The sequence below is a fragment of the Corvus cornix genome, chromosome 10 (genome assembly GCF_000738735.6).
Source record: "Corvus cornix cornix isolate S_Up_H32 chromosome 10, ASM73873v5, whole genome shotgun sequence".
NCBI lineage: Eukaryota > Metazoa > Chordata > Aves > Passeriformes > Corvidae > Corvus > Corvus cornix.
The window spans coordinates 8461980-8475810 of record NC_046340.1 but is presented as its reverse complement, the minus strand read 5'-3'; the positions used below and the strand labels follow the sequence as shown (position 1 = coordinate 8475810).

Below are 13831 nucleotides of genomic sequence, written 5' to 3'. Positions count from 1 at the left end.
GAAGATTTCATTTTCACAAATACCTGGTATGACTGATGCCTTTTATTAGGCTTACAAAAAAGTAATCAGAACTGAAGCTTTCAAGGCCACAATCTCTTTTTTCAGCTCAAGTTACAGATAAGGGAAGGAGAGACATAGTTATGAGATCTTAAAAGCCAAACTAATCTTTTTTGTTTGTTTGTTTCTTAATAAAAGGCGATAGCATTGCTATTTATCAGGTCCTGCGAGCTGGCATTGCTGCTAAATAACAACAGGCCACTTCCCAGCATTATCTCCTGAGTCGTTGCTTGTGCATATTTATCTAGTTAATGGGATGGATTTATTACAAGTATTGGATAATTTGAACCCAGCCTACACTGATGTATTTTATGGCATGTGGTCAACCCAGCTATTACGGCCTGGGTCTGCAACTGCTCTGTAAACTGGAGGATGCAGTCATTAAAATGAATGAGCACAAGTGTTTGCTATGCTGGTTTTAATTATATGTTTATCTCTTTTCTCTTTTATACTTCCATTTTATTTATACCACCTGTGGTCACATATGGGCTGTAGATGTCATCTTAGGGGGTTTAGGCAAACCATAGGCAAGCAGCTTTCCTTATTTAACAGCAATTATAGGGCTATATATCTTAATTTATGTACATATTCCTGATTTTTAGTGAAGTCCAGGTTCTAGAGATGAGGGAAAAGGAGCAAATCTTCATCATGTGGAACACAGTTTTTGAGAGGGAATGTTTTAATGCTTATAGAATCATAGAATTCTTTAGGTTGGAAAAGACCTATAAGATCATCAAGTTCAACCATTATCACAGGTTAAACACAGATTTATTATACTTGTTTACATTATGACTTGGAGATTTGATGAAGAACCTCTATAGAACAGAAAATCCTGGAGAATGAAACTCATAGAACTATTAGTATAATAAATAATAGTTTAAAATTGTACTTTAAGGCACAAATAAATGATACTTTCAGGGCTCAGTATTGTTTTCTGCAAGTTATGACATTTGGATAAATATCATTCCCTTTTACACTAACAAAAACTAGTCTGAGAAGAGAGTACAGGTATTGTAGGACATCTCTGATAGCACGGTTCCGTCAAAGGAATGCACTGGAAACCAGATTCTGTGTTATGGTGCAAGAAATCCAGCAGAATGGACCTGCTCTGCAGGGCATTCACAACCTGTTAGGTCTGTGGTTTATACCATGAAAATCTTTTGACTTATTAGTTGGCTTATGGGTTTACTCTTCATGTGACTTTATTGGTGGAAATGGGCCAAAAGGCCAAAAGGGGGTTGAAAGCCCACTTTCAGAGAGTTGTACAGCATTGAAATTTGCTTCCTAGGAATGTTAATGTCAGAACCCACAATCTTCTAAACTCATAAAAATCAAAAACATTGTTTTAAAGCCTTATAGCTCCTTTGGACAATTAGGAGTCAAAGAGAGTAATGTCCAGACATGTGAAAATCTGCAAATACATTACTTTCTTCTTTGGGTGAGCTATCTATTCCCAGCATTGGCTCAAGGCCTACATCTTTCACATGACAGAATGTGAACAATTTATGCATTTAGCTAAATCTGCTTAACCTGGGTCAAACTACACCCATGTTGGAGCTCTGCCATCATAAGCGAAAAAGAATTATAGATCTGATGTTACATGTTCTGATGAAGGAGAAACAGTGACACTGAGCTGATCAACAGTTTAACTATGACACAAGAGGCTCCCTCTGAGGACAGGATCAGGTCTATTGAAATGATCAATTTAAGTTTTAAATTATACTTTTAATTATTTAAAATAGAACGTCAGCAGAGCTAGGAAAAAAAAATCCCTTTGTGTCAAACAGTAATTACATCTGACTTTTCCACCGAAAACTCTAAGTGCTGTAGAACTGCATTAAAACTACTTAAAAGTAGAAGGTTCTTTCTTTTGCATAGTTCAGACTGTGCACTGAACTAGATAGCTTTGTTAGTAGGGCACACGGCTCCTCGTTCCTGGAACCCTGCTTGAACTCTTTGCTTAAATGAATACACTGGTTTTGCTCAGTCATTAGTAGGCACTTACTCATATCGAAATGCACTGCATTTAATTCAGGACAGTTGGCAGCCTCTGCACGAGCGAGACTCCAAAATGAGCCAGCATATAAAGGAGGGGAATGTCTTCAGCTTAGAGCTGGGGTTACCTCTAGGGCAAGGAGAGGATTTTCTCACTCCAGCTGTCTGCTTCAGGACTGGTATGCAGTGCCCGGAACTCTGAGACCTGCAATCTTGGTGAGGGAAGGGGGAAAATATAGAAAAAAATAAATAACCACTCAAATGCTCACTAGGGGAACAGAAAATTGTAAATAACACAGACAAAAAAAATCAGAAATATACCTGCTCATGCATCAATCACCTCCATTTCAGACGCGATGCCAAACAGAGAGGATGAATGAAGGTTCAGCTCAGTTAGGGAGAGTGCAAATATCAACAGCACTAAAGCTACTTTTCAGGTTAGCATAATCTTCTGTCTGCAAACACTGTGTGGTTTATCTGATTTTTTTTTTATTGGACAGCTGTGATCTTCTCCTTTCAAAACCTTGTCACTGCCGTTCAGTAGAAATGTAAGTGATATGATTAAGGAACATGGCATCTTGTATAATCGGTCGTAATCATTATCTAGGGGTTTCAGTAACATGACACACGCACAGCAACAGCAGCATGTGCTATGGACTGACAGATATCTCAAGCTCAGGATGATGGAAGCGCACTCAGGGATTTGTAAACTTGTCTTGGCTAATGCCACTACCCTGATGTGAACCTGTTGTTGGCTATGCTGCTTAAAGGCCAAAGATTAAAAATGTTTTATAAAGTTCATCCTGTGTTTCATGAACCTCCGTCTCTGCCTGGTGTGGGATGTGTTACCTTGGCAGACCTTTCCCACTTTCACTGATAGGATGGTACTTTTGGAAGTAGCTGCAAAGAGCAGAACTCTATTTTTGTAGTGTTTCCTCACTGTGCACCAGGTTGGTCTTTTACAAACACTCAGTACTGGATTAACTGTGTTTCCAGAGTAGTCAACAAAGCTGAATTGCATAGTACATGCTCTGGAGGTTATAAACGTGAGGGGACAGATTCCCAGCTGCAGGGACTCGTAACTGTGACCTGAGTGAGTGCCACGGTGTCCTTGTGCTTGCTGAGCAGCTCCGTACCCTCTGTATGAGCTGAAGACCACATGGCCCCGGGGACAGCAGCCTTATTCTGCAGGCTTCCAAAGGGAAATCTGAAGTCTGATTCTTCCTGAGCCTTCAGAGACTAAAATCCAATCTCTCCCTTTCTGCATGTGTCCCCCAAACACTGCACTATTAAAGGTCTGGGAGAAGTGGAGATGAGAGATGTTTTCCATGCCTCCTTGTTGTAACAGAGTCACTGGAAGGCAAATGGCAGTGAGCCAGGAGGAGAACAAGCAAATTAGAATCCTGCCAGAAATGGGATACATGCTTTTTTTTTTCATGTTTTTCGATTTGGCAAAATTTAGAACAGCTGTAGACTGCATTAATTTACTCTGAGGTCTGAGTGATTGCCAAGGCCGTGGTTGAGGACATCACTTTTGCCCACCAACTGTGGAAATTCATCATTCCTCCATGTCAACATCAGAGGATTAATACTTGGGCACTGTTCCTTTATTGTGACTCCAACATTTTGGTCACTTCTAGACAGGATCTTGTACTCAGCCTGCTCCATTCAACTTGTTGTAAACATTACTACAGCTGTGCTCCTGGTACAATTACAAGCTGCCAGCCAGTGGGCAGCCTGAAGTCAGGTTCGTTCTGCAGTGAAGCAAAACCCGTTTTTATGCAAGCACAGCAGTTTATAAGGATAAGGTCCATCCAGACAGGCTTCTGTAACAGTATCCTTTATTTGCATCTGCCATACATCTCAGTTCCAGGGGTCTCAATATAAAATATTCACAATTTACAGATCCTGAGTAACATTTAGGAGTATTCACAAGTACCCAACAATTATGCATAATGAGTGTATTGAAAAAAGTGGACAATCTTTAAATAGGTTAAATGCGTACGTGTCAGCATATTATATATATTATATATTCATTGTACTCCTGAGCAGAACTACAGATTATGTTCCATCAAACCATGTTATCTAAGAATAGCACAACTAATTGTTCCAAAAGTATTTATTCCCCTTTACATTTTTCAGGCTTTATGGATAAGGATTTTTAATAAAATTTTAGAGCGTTATTATTCCAATTTTGTTACTCTCATCATGTAGGACTTTATTCCCCAGATTATCTCCTTAGATCAGTTTTTTTGATTATGGGATGGGTTATGCTGATTTATACCATTTGAGAATCTGGACCATCAAGTTCAAGAGGATAACTAACGGAGTCAGGAGCTCATCAAGTTCAGCAATGGCATCAGAATCTGATTCTGCTTGTGTTCAGGAACAAAGGATTGATAACTGATGAAAGCAGAAGCAATTAGTTAACCACATTTATAAAGGAGACAAATACAGAATGCAAATGCACTTGCCTCTTTAAGGCTCCCTCTGCTATTGCCTCATGGAACAAAAGAAAAATCATTTTCCTTTATTCTCAAATACAAACATATTGAATGATTATTTCCTAAGTGCCAGATGACTCTTCCTTCTTGCTTTCTTGCAGGTCAAAGTTTGAAAGAAAAATATGTGTATAGATAAAACAGGCACAGATCAGATGTAAAAATCCACCTGCTCCATTTACTAATGCAACTCTGCATGTGAACATACAGTGTCAGGTATTAGGTAGCATATGAAAGTACAGATAGATAAATTTAAACAGACTTTTGAATAAGGATACATTTGGGAATATGAAACGGGACGAGATTAAACATAATGTAATAAAAGGTAGAGAAAAAAATTTGACGCAACACGGCAGTGATCAGAATTTCAGCTCTTAAAAATTGCATTTTTACTGAAGGCTTTGCCACAGGTGAAGTCGCGATGGCTGCTCCCACCTTGTGCACGGGCACGGGCAGGTGCTCCTGCCTCCTCTTTGCCTCTGAGACAAACACCTGCTAATATTAGCCACCTCCTCCCCGTCACCACCAGAAGGAGCTTAGCAGATGATATTTTCATTGGATTGTGCAATAATGTGAAGTCTTCTCTAATCTTATTTGGCACATTACCCATTGGATTTATGGAAATCCTCGGTGAGCTCTGACCCAGAGGTGTGGCAGACGCATAAACTCTGCGCATGAGTGCTGCCGCGGTGGTCACAAGGAGTGCCCTTGGCTTTACCTACTGCTGAAGTTTTTGGCGAGGCTGACAAGTAACCCTTAAATCCAAAGGGAATGGAGTATAAAAATCAGTCTTCCAAACACACAGTGCTTTGGCTGATTAGCATGGAGAAAAAGGAATTAATAATGAGGAGAAAAAAAAGATAGCCAGAAACTACAAACACCAGGGAGCCCATTTCAGTGTTGCTTGAAAATAAAGCAACAATAGCAAGACTAGTCATCTCATTAAATAATAATTTGTTATTTCCCTTTAATGCTGCACATGTTCTTTAATGCTTCTGACTTCTTAAGACAGTTGGACTATAATTCCCACATATTTATCAATAGGAAACTTGTATAACTTTTAATGAGTCCTTGAACTGACCACCTGTGAAAAAGGGGTATCATAAACCTTGTCTCTTCAAATATGAAAAATAATTTGAGCATAAGTTTTCCTTGATGTGGCTGATCTAAAGTGGGTTGTGAAACTACTGGCAGACAGCTCAAGCCATTCTCCCTACAAAATTAAGACATGGCTACTCCTTTCCAATGGCAAGGAGTGGAAGTTGTTCTCATTTCACACATTTGGAAAATTCCAGGTAATTAGAGAGGCAGGGAAAAAAAAACAACAAGCCAACTCTATTTATTAAAGAATGGTTCTTCCATTAGAAATATGCATTGATACATTTCTTTGTGGTCAGAGTCCAGCCATCAGTAAAAATTTCCAGTTGTTGAAACTAGTCTGATGGTCTTTCACATCTTCATGTCTCGTGACAAGAGATGAGTATGTGCTTTGAGCAGGATTCTGGACTCAGGGGAATTTCATTTTCATATGAAATTAAATTCATATAACTTCCTGCACAATTTCAGAAAAAAATTATGCGAAGAATGTCATTTCATTTCAACTGAACCAGCTTGTAAGTTTTACCAGCTCTATCTGCAGTGCTCATGACTGGTTATAAAATGCAATCATACTTCATTTTATTCTTATTTATGTATCATCTGTCAGATTTTCCTGTTTCACGTTGACTTCACCATTCTGATTAAATGTTAATATTTTGGTTTTAAATTACATATCCTCTGGCATATGATGCCACATGGAGAGATTTCTTTTCCTGTAGCACTTTAATGAGATGATGCTGTAGCAATATATCTGCATGAAAATTTTCAAGAATTAGGAAAGAAAAATGTTATGTTTTCAAATATGAATTTTCAAATATATTGAATTAAAAGGACATTCTGTTCTAAACCACAAAATATTCAGACAGCATTTTCAATACAGAAAATTTTGTTTCAGCATTTGTTGTAAGATAGTTGTGTTGATGCCTCCAAAGCTAAATATTTGCAAGGCATCCTTTTTTTTTTAAGAGATTTGAAATTCTGCATTCTCGTCCCAAATCAGGAAGAAACAAAATAGCATTTAAATTCCAGGTTTACACACAGTTTCGTAATTTTTAGTCCACAGGTATCAGATCATCCTGCTGGAACAAAATGCATGTACTGGAACTCCAGTGCCATTTTTGGGAAGACTGTGGATACACTAAATGCATTTCCCAGCATGATCTGCAAGGGAGAATGGTAAAGAAGCCAGAAAAAGAGAGAAGCAAAACCACCACAAATACACCAAGTGTTTTTGCATAAATAATGGCATGGCCAAGGTACCTCCATTCCTCCCTCCGACGGAAATCGCGTCACAGGTAACACAATGTTTTCGTGCTTGGGGCAGCACTGCAGAGATCACCTCTCCATGACAAATAGATTTTCAGCAATTTTTCCTGTGTGCTGGCCTGAACCTAAATTTTCTTTGATGTTAAACATAAATATCCGAGCATTGTTCTTATTTTCTCCTTGCAAAAATAAAGTGTCTACAGGCAGAGGGGAGAGGTACTCGCTGTTGCGTTTCTGTTGTGACAGTGTCAAACAAAAGCCATGCTTGGTGTTTTCCAGAGGGCCATCTTTGTCTTACAGAAAGCATAATTGCACCCTTTTAAAATATCATCCTGGTGCCACAGAGCCTTGTGTGGATGCATTGAGTTATTTACTGCACCAGTGATAGAGTCCTTTGGTTTTCCAGCAGTTCTAATGGTGATATGGAAAACTTGGGGATACACAGTTCTCCTTTTGTGCTGTTGGTCTCAAATGAGCTTGGTGCCTCATTTTTCTATTTGCCGTATTAGAATGAATATACAGCAGGAGGAACTGCTTTACATTTTCCATTCCTCATGTTAAACATAATCTCCCAGCCTAAGTGCTGAATCACATCTCCCAACTATTTCCTGCTCCAACTGTGCCTACACTTGTGTTGCTTTTATTTACCGTGTCAGCCTGCACCTCTCTTAACAGTGTTGCTTTTCTTCCCCTTCAAACAAATATATCCTATTCTCTGTGGCAATTTTTGAGCTGTGTGCTCAAGTCAGGGGTTAGACAAACCTTATCAGTATGCATGTGTACTTGTGTATGTAATTCAGGTATTTTCTCCTGCTGAACAGGACAGTTGCGTTGGGAAGCTGGTAAAAGCTAGAGCGGAACAACAGCACAATGCATCAAAGGGGGAACCAAGATTCTTTTTTTCCATAATTTTAGCTGAATGCATCACAAAATGGCAATTATATGGCACATTTTTCTTCTAAAAAATTGGCCTCGTTGTGCCTCTAGACAACAAAACAGCATGAAGAAACCATACAGGCACAGCTTGTTTCCAAATAACCATGTTTACCTAATATACACAAATATGCCAGGCCTAACTATATAAATCTTGCTGTTCTGACTTATTTCTGGAAGTTTCTAAAACACATAACGTGGTGAGTTGAAAAGAACATTCGCTATTTATTTTCATTGTAGGAAAAGGCAGTAAGTCTCATGTATAAATATATTTGCAATGTGATAGGGAAAGATGACAGGAGTATCCATGGAGCATTTTATACCCACTCATATGGTGAAAAACACACAAAGGAAAAATAGATTTGAGGTGTTCGAATTTATATAAGAGGCATTCTGATATATCTAGAAAATGTTTTCTATGGTATTTAATTTGAATTGATTCATGCCATGGATTTTCTTTCTTTTATAAAATATTCAAGAGATTCTCAGGGTGACATGAAACACTTTTAAGAGAACTAGCAGTTATCTCCTCTTTTCTTATCTCTTGGGCAGCTTTTTCCAGCATTCAGAACTAGTGCTTGAGTTTTAAAGCTCCCTTCCACGATTGCTGTCAGATGAGGTGTATTGACAGAGGGGTTTTGCTCTGGGGACCTAATGTAGTATTTGAATGCATCAGAAATTGCAAATGATGCAAAATGACTCAAAAAAATATTCCTAACAGAGCTCAGAAAATTCCCAGCCCGGAAGCGTGACTGCTTTTAACAAACAACATATTAAAAACGTAACAAAAGATAATTTCTGTCTGATTCCAAGGGAGTGGATGACAGATGACTCTTAGCCCGTGGCACGTGCACCTGGCAGTGCTCTCACAATGTGCCTGTGCCAAGGGCACAGGGCTGACATGCCAAACCTGGCCGATAATGGGATTAAGGAGTGTAAGAGGCACCCACTATCTGTTAGTCAGGTTTTGACTTGAATTGCCCTGTTGGTGTCTTCCATGAGGATTTGTACAGAACAGAGTCATGACAGGCATTCCTCACTCACCGGGAATTTTCCTCATTTTCAGTTTCTGGGAAAAACAGGGATTTATGGAGTCTAACTCACCCCTCAGCTGGTGCAGAGTTCAGGGCTGAGATCTAGCAGATATGACTTCCACATGGTGCTGAGGCTGCCAGAAACTGTTACTGACATTGGTTTCCAGCTATGCCAATCTTTGGGATGACAATTGGATGAACTACCAGGAGCTCCTTCTCCATGTCACCTGTCCCGATGCTCTCACAGGACGTGGGCTGAAATGGTGGAGGGCATGAAATGGTGGAGTCTTGCTCCATGTCCCAGTATAAACTGGTTAAATCAAGGCATGTCTGACCCCATAAAAATGAACATCACTGTCATTAGAAGCAATACAAAGCAAAAGAGGTGCAAGGAAAGAATGCTGGAGGGAAGGAAAAGAGTATTTACAAGAAATGCAAAATGGGAGCCCTATTCATAGCTTAATTTGATGTTTTCTTCCAAGATATTTCTCACCATAGTTCAAGTCCTGCAACTTATTACTGTAAAAATACCAAAAAAAAAGTCTCCTCCCCTTTTTGGAATTTCTTTGCTTCTTAAAGCATTTGAAACAACATGATTTGTGGTTTGGCTTTTTTGTTTTGTTTTTATTTGGTGGGTTTGGTGTTGTTTATTTGAAAGGACAGAGGTGGCTACTCTTTGTTACTTTTTTTTCACCTCTATTTTTCTACTCTAGAAACTTCAATATATTCACTCAGTTTGGAAAAAATTATATTCTGACTAAAAGATATCTTTGTCTTTCCTCTGGTCACTTTTCAAGAGCCAGAAAACACTTTAAAATTCTGTAGGAGAAAAAGGAGATTTGGAAAAAAAAAGTTTAAAATAAGGAAAAATAAATCACTAACATGCTTTTGCATTTTTTTCCCCATGCAAATATGAAACTCCAGAATATTTTTTAAAATCATACTTTGGGAATAGAATTTTAAAATTTCAACTTCAAGTGATGGTTTTGTAGTTTTATTCTACAGTTCTGTAGAAAATATTTTTGACTGCTAACCTATTCACTCATAAATACATAGCCTTCATTAAAAATAGTCCTCAAAAGGTATTTTGAGGGAAAAAAAACAACAACAAATGTGTCTAAAAAATCCAAAGTATAATCAGTCTTGAATTCTATATCAATTTGCTGAAGAGATTAATCCACTTTTTTAATGTACAGAGCCAAAAATCAATAGATTTTTTTAAAGAGAGCCTTTCCATTAAGAAACATGGAAAGACCTCATTGGATAGTTATTCATTCAGGAGAAACCATGAATATACCAAGAGAGATATTTCAGGGGACTTAATTTAAAAATCTGATTTCTTAAAAAAACATTGTCTAGTGTAGATCCTTCCCTGCTGACACCTTTTTGGTGTCAATCTCCTGCTGTTGAGTTTCAAGTTTTATGCTCCATTGAAACCAGTTCCATCATGGATGTCGTCTAATTATAGCAAAATTTAAGAAGAATTAATGGATTATTTTAGGTTAACTGTTGGATATCTTAGAGGTCTTTTCCAATCTTAATGATTCTATTATTTCCCTTTTTGCTTGTTTTTTTGAATTTAATAATAAGAATAAACTGCTCCTGCTGAGATAATGGATGGCTCTGGATTTGTCACACTTCTTAGACTTATTCTTTTACTTCTTTCCTAGAAATCATAAATCCTTGATAACGTGGGTCCAATTGCCTCAAAGCCACACATAAACATCATTTTTCCAACTATTTGATTTAAGTTCTATTACTTTTTCCCAGAGTTCTGCTCCTTATTCAAATTAAAACAAACCAAACAAACCAAAACAATCTTTTTATTCCTTTCCCTTGTCTGCATGCCTTGCAAAGCAAAGAGAAACGACAGCTTTGATCTGGGGAGAGCATGGATTTTCTTTCTTCTTTTAACCAGGCAGAGGATATTCGTGCAAGGGAAGGATCAGGGTCAGGCCAGGCACAGCTTGTAAGTGAAGTTGTCTATCTCCAGGCCACATAACTCTGCTGCAAGTTTCCCAAATGCTTTGGCAGCGCTCCCTGGCCCAACCTGGAGACACTGAGCTCAGACAAGGAAGCCAATTAGGTTATAACCTGGAGATGGTTCAAGCCCAGGTCCTGTCAGTGAGCTCTGGCTGCCTTATCTACTAAGCTGCCCTGAATCAGTGTGAGGTTTAAATAGGAATTGTTTGTTTTGGTGAAAAAAAATCATAATTTCCATAAAAACCAGAAAAGGATAAAATACTGTGAGAAAAATGCAATTACAAAAGCTATTTTGTTTTAATTTATCATCTTTGCTGTTCCTCTTGCTGTAGATTCTCTAAGAATGTGCTTCTAATTGCATCATTTCATTAGCAAATCTCCTGTTTTATTTAAAAGCCCATATATAAATGAGAACAGTATTCAGGGGAAAAGAAAAAACATTCTGGTGTATTTGCATTTGTGGAAAGGGCCAAACCATGAATGAATGCTACCACATTCGCAATTTCTTCTATATTCCCCTATTTTCTTAATGGGGGGGGGGGGGGGGGGATGTGAATAAACAAAAATTAAGACACGAGCACGGAACCTCAACTTCCACAAATTGGCACAACTCCATCCAGCTCAGTGGAGCTTCTCTGATTTATGTCAATCGAAGATCTGGGCTAAAGGTTTATAGGAGTAATGGGAATGGGAGGATTTCAGCAGCACTTCGCTGACGGAGGAGAGGAGATGCTGCGGGGAGCTGCACATGCAGCGCGTGGCCATGACTGCTTGCACACTAATTAAACCAGTTTTATATTTTGGTACTGGAAAGATGGTTAAAACCATCTGTTTCTTTTTAGAATATTCTACTAGCTAAGGAGAAAATGTGGACAAGATTAGATCTAGGTAATAAATAGTTGTTTGGGGTTTCTTTCTTCTGCATCTGAAGGTCAAGATCTAAATAGGATTTGCGTCAGTACTTAATGACAGATGTAAAGGTTTATTGCCATGTGACAAAACAACATGATCTTAGGTAAATCTCCAATGTTTTGTTTCAACCAAAGCAGTGATTTAATTTATTTAGTGTTCTATTTAAGCTTCCCTCTTTCTGCATATTTTAACCCTTGCAATGTGGAAGCATTTAATATAGCTTGAAACAAACATTGAAAGAAATATTCCCGATTTTTTTACTGAAACTAATTGTGGAATATGACCCAGTCTGAGGCCTCTTACACATCAGGCAATCAACAGGCTGATGCCTCAGTAGAGTGTTCCAGCAAATTACCTGGCACAGCCATCGCAGGGTAGCTGTGCTGGAGCACATCCCTGGAGCTGAATTAGAGGTTGTAAATTGCCTCCACAAATCCCTTCCCTCATAGTCACTTATTGTCCCACATAAGTAGCTATCATTTTAATTGACAGTCTTGTGTGAGGGATGCAAAATCATGAAAAATACGAAATGCATCATACAGAGACAAAACACAGCTCCATTGAAATTATACCTTGTCAAGAGGGAAAATACTCTGGTTGGCTGAACATGAATCAAAGGATTTGGAGGACCAGAATGCCGGAATTACCTGGTCTCAAAAAGTAGAGATAGAAAAGGGCCAGGTTTTCTTATTTAGACTTATCTTCCTCTCGACTTATTTTCCTTTTCTCTTGGTCAAAAAGAAAGGGTGAAACTTTGAAAAGGAAAAGCAGGGAAGAGCTAAAATATAAATAATGATAATTTGTATTTGTGAACTAGATAGTCCAGGAGACAGATAATGGCACAAAAGCAGTTCCCTGGGGAAAACAGCTTGAACCCAGCCAGAGTCGGGAGCGATGGCCATCGCAGGCTGTTGAAGGGCCCAGGGGTGGTGGGTCTGTGGGCTGTGTCCCTCCCCATGTCGGGGTTTCAGTGGTTCACAGGCTCTGCATTTGCCTTACAAACAAAGATGAATTTCACTCTCTGAACACATCTGTCATGTTAGGGCTCTGACACTTTGCATGATGGTGCTTAGCAGTCGTGGTACTGTGCACACGAGAGATGTTAGCACTGCCTTTTCTCCTCTAAAACAGATACTTAATTTAAAAATAAGTACATGTACATACCTGCAATCACAGTTCTGACATCTTATGCTGCAAAGCCACAAATGGAATATCTTGTTCTCATATCTTTCTTGTCTTTGTTTTTTGCTCCAATCTTTGTATTGCCCTTTGAAACAAGTGCATTAATAAAACAAAGATCAGGGCTATTTTCTCCCACATTAAAAAATATTAAAATTAAACATACATGACCAAAAGGCTGAAAATGTGACAAATCAAAACATGTTATCCTCCCTGAGTTCTGTTTGATTTTTACGTCTCTATATCCTTTGCTGACAAGGGAGAATTATCTTACACCACAGCAGAAGTCAAAGCTATTTCTCTCTTAAAGATTAAGGGTAGAGGAGTTTGTGACTTGTTTTTTTACTGAAAAGAGAGATTTAAAAAACAGTTTACATCATTTATTGATTGATTTATTTATTTAATCCATTCACCTATAGCACAGAAGCTTCTGCTTTAGCACTTCACTGCTGCTGCTTGACTGAACTATAGAGCTTACTTTTTTTATGCAACCCTGAAATCAGCTTCAACGTTGAAGCAAAGGTCATGACATTAGAGATTTTCAAGTTGATGGAGTAAAAAATATTGGGTTTGTGTGTATCAGTGCAATAGGTGTTGAAAATATAAAAAAAGAGGACCATTGATCAAAATAATAGATAGAAGCATTTTTTAATCTGCACAAGTCCATACATGTTTGTATCTCCAATTCTACACACACACACTAAGACATGCAGAAGTGTGTCTCTAACTCTCAAAGTATTTGGCATTCTATATATATTTCAGCTTTTAGCTTGACTTCATTGACAGTTCAGTCAGAATATCATTTTCCCTTCCCTTTTGGAAAACTATACATGTTAAGCCTTTTATTTTTTTAACAGAGCCCTCATGTTGTTT

At 38.3% G+C, this 13831-nt stretch overlaps 1 long non-coding RNA gene across 1 annotated transcript in view; it reads left to right on the top strand.

Moving 5' to 3' along the window:
• The window catches only part of LOC109143453, an 86921-nt gene that overhangs the window by 45202 nt on the left and 27888 nt on the right, over nucleotides 1-13831 (top strand). Inside the window, exon 3 of the long non-coding RNA XR_002043658.3 lies at nucleotides 6708-6946. This is a non-coding gene — a long non-coding RNA (uncharacterized LOC109143453). The remainder of the gene's footprint in view (nucleotides 1-6707; nucleotides 6947-13831) is intronic.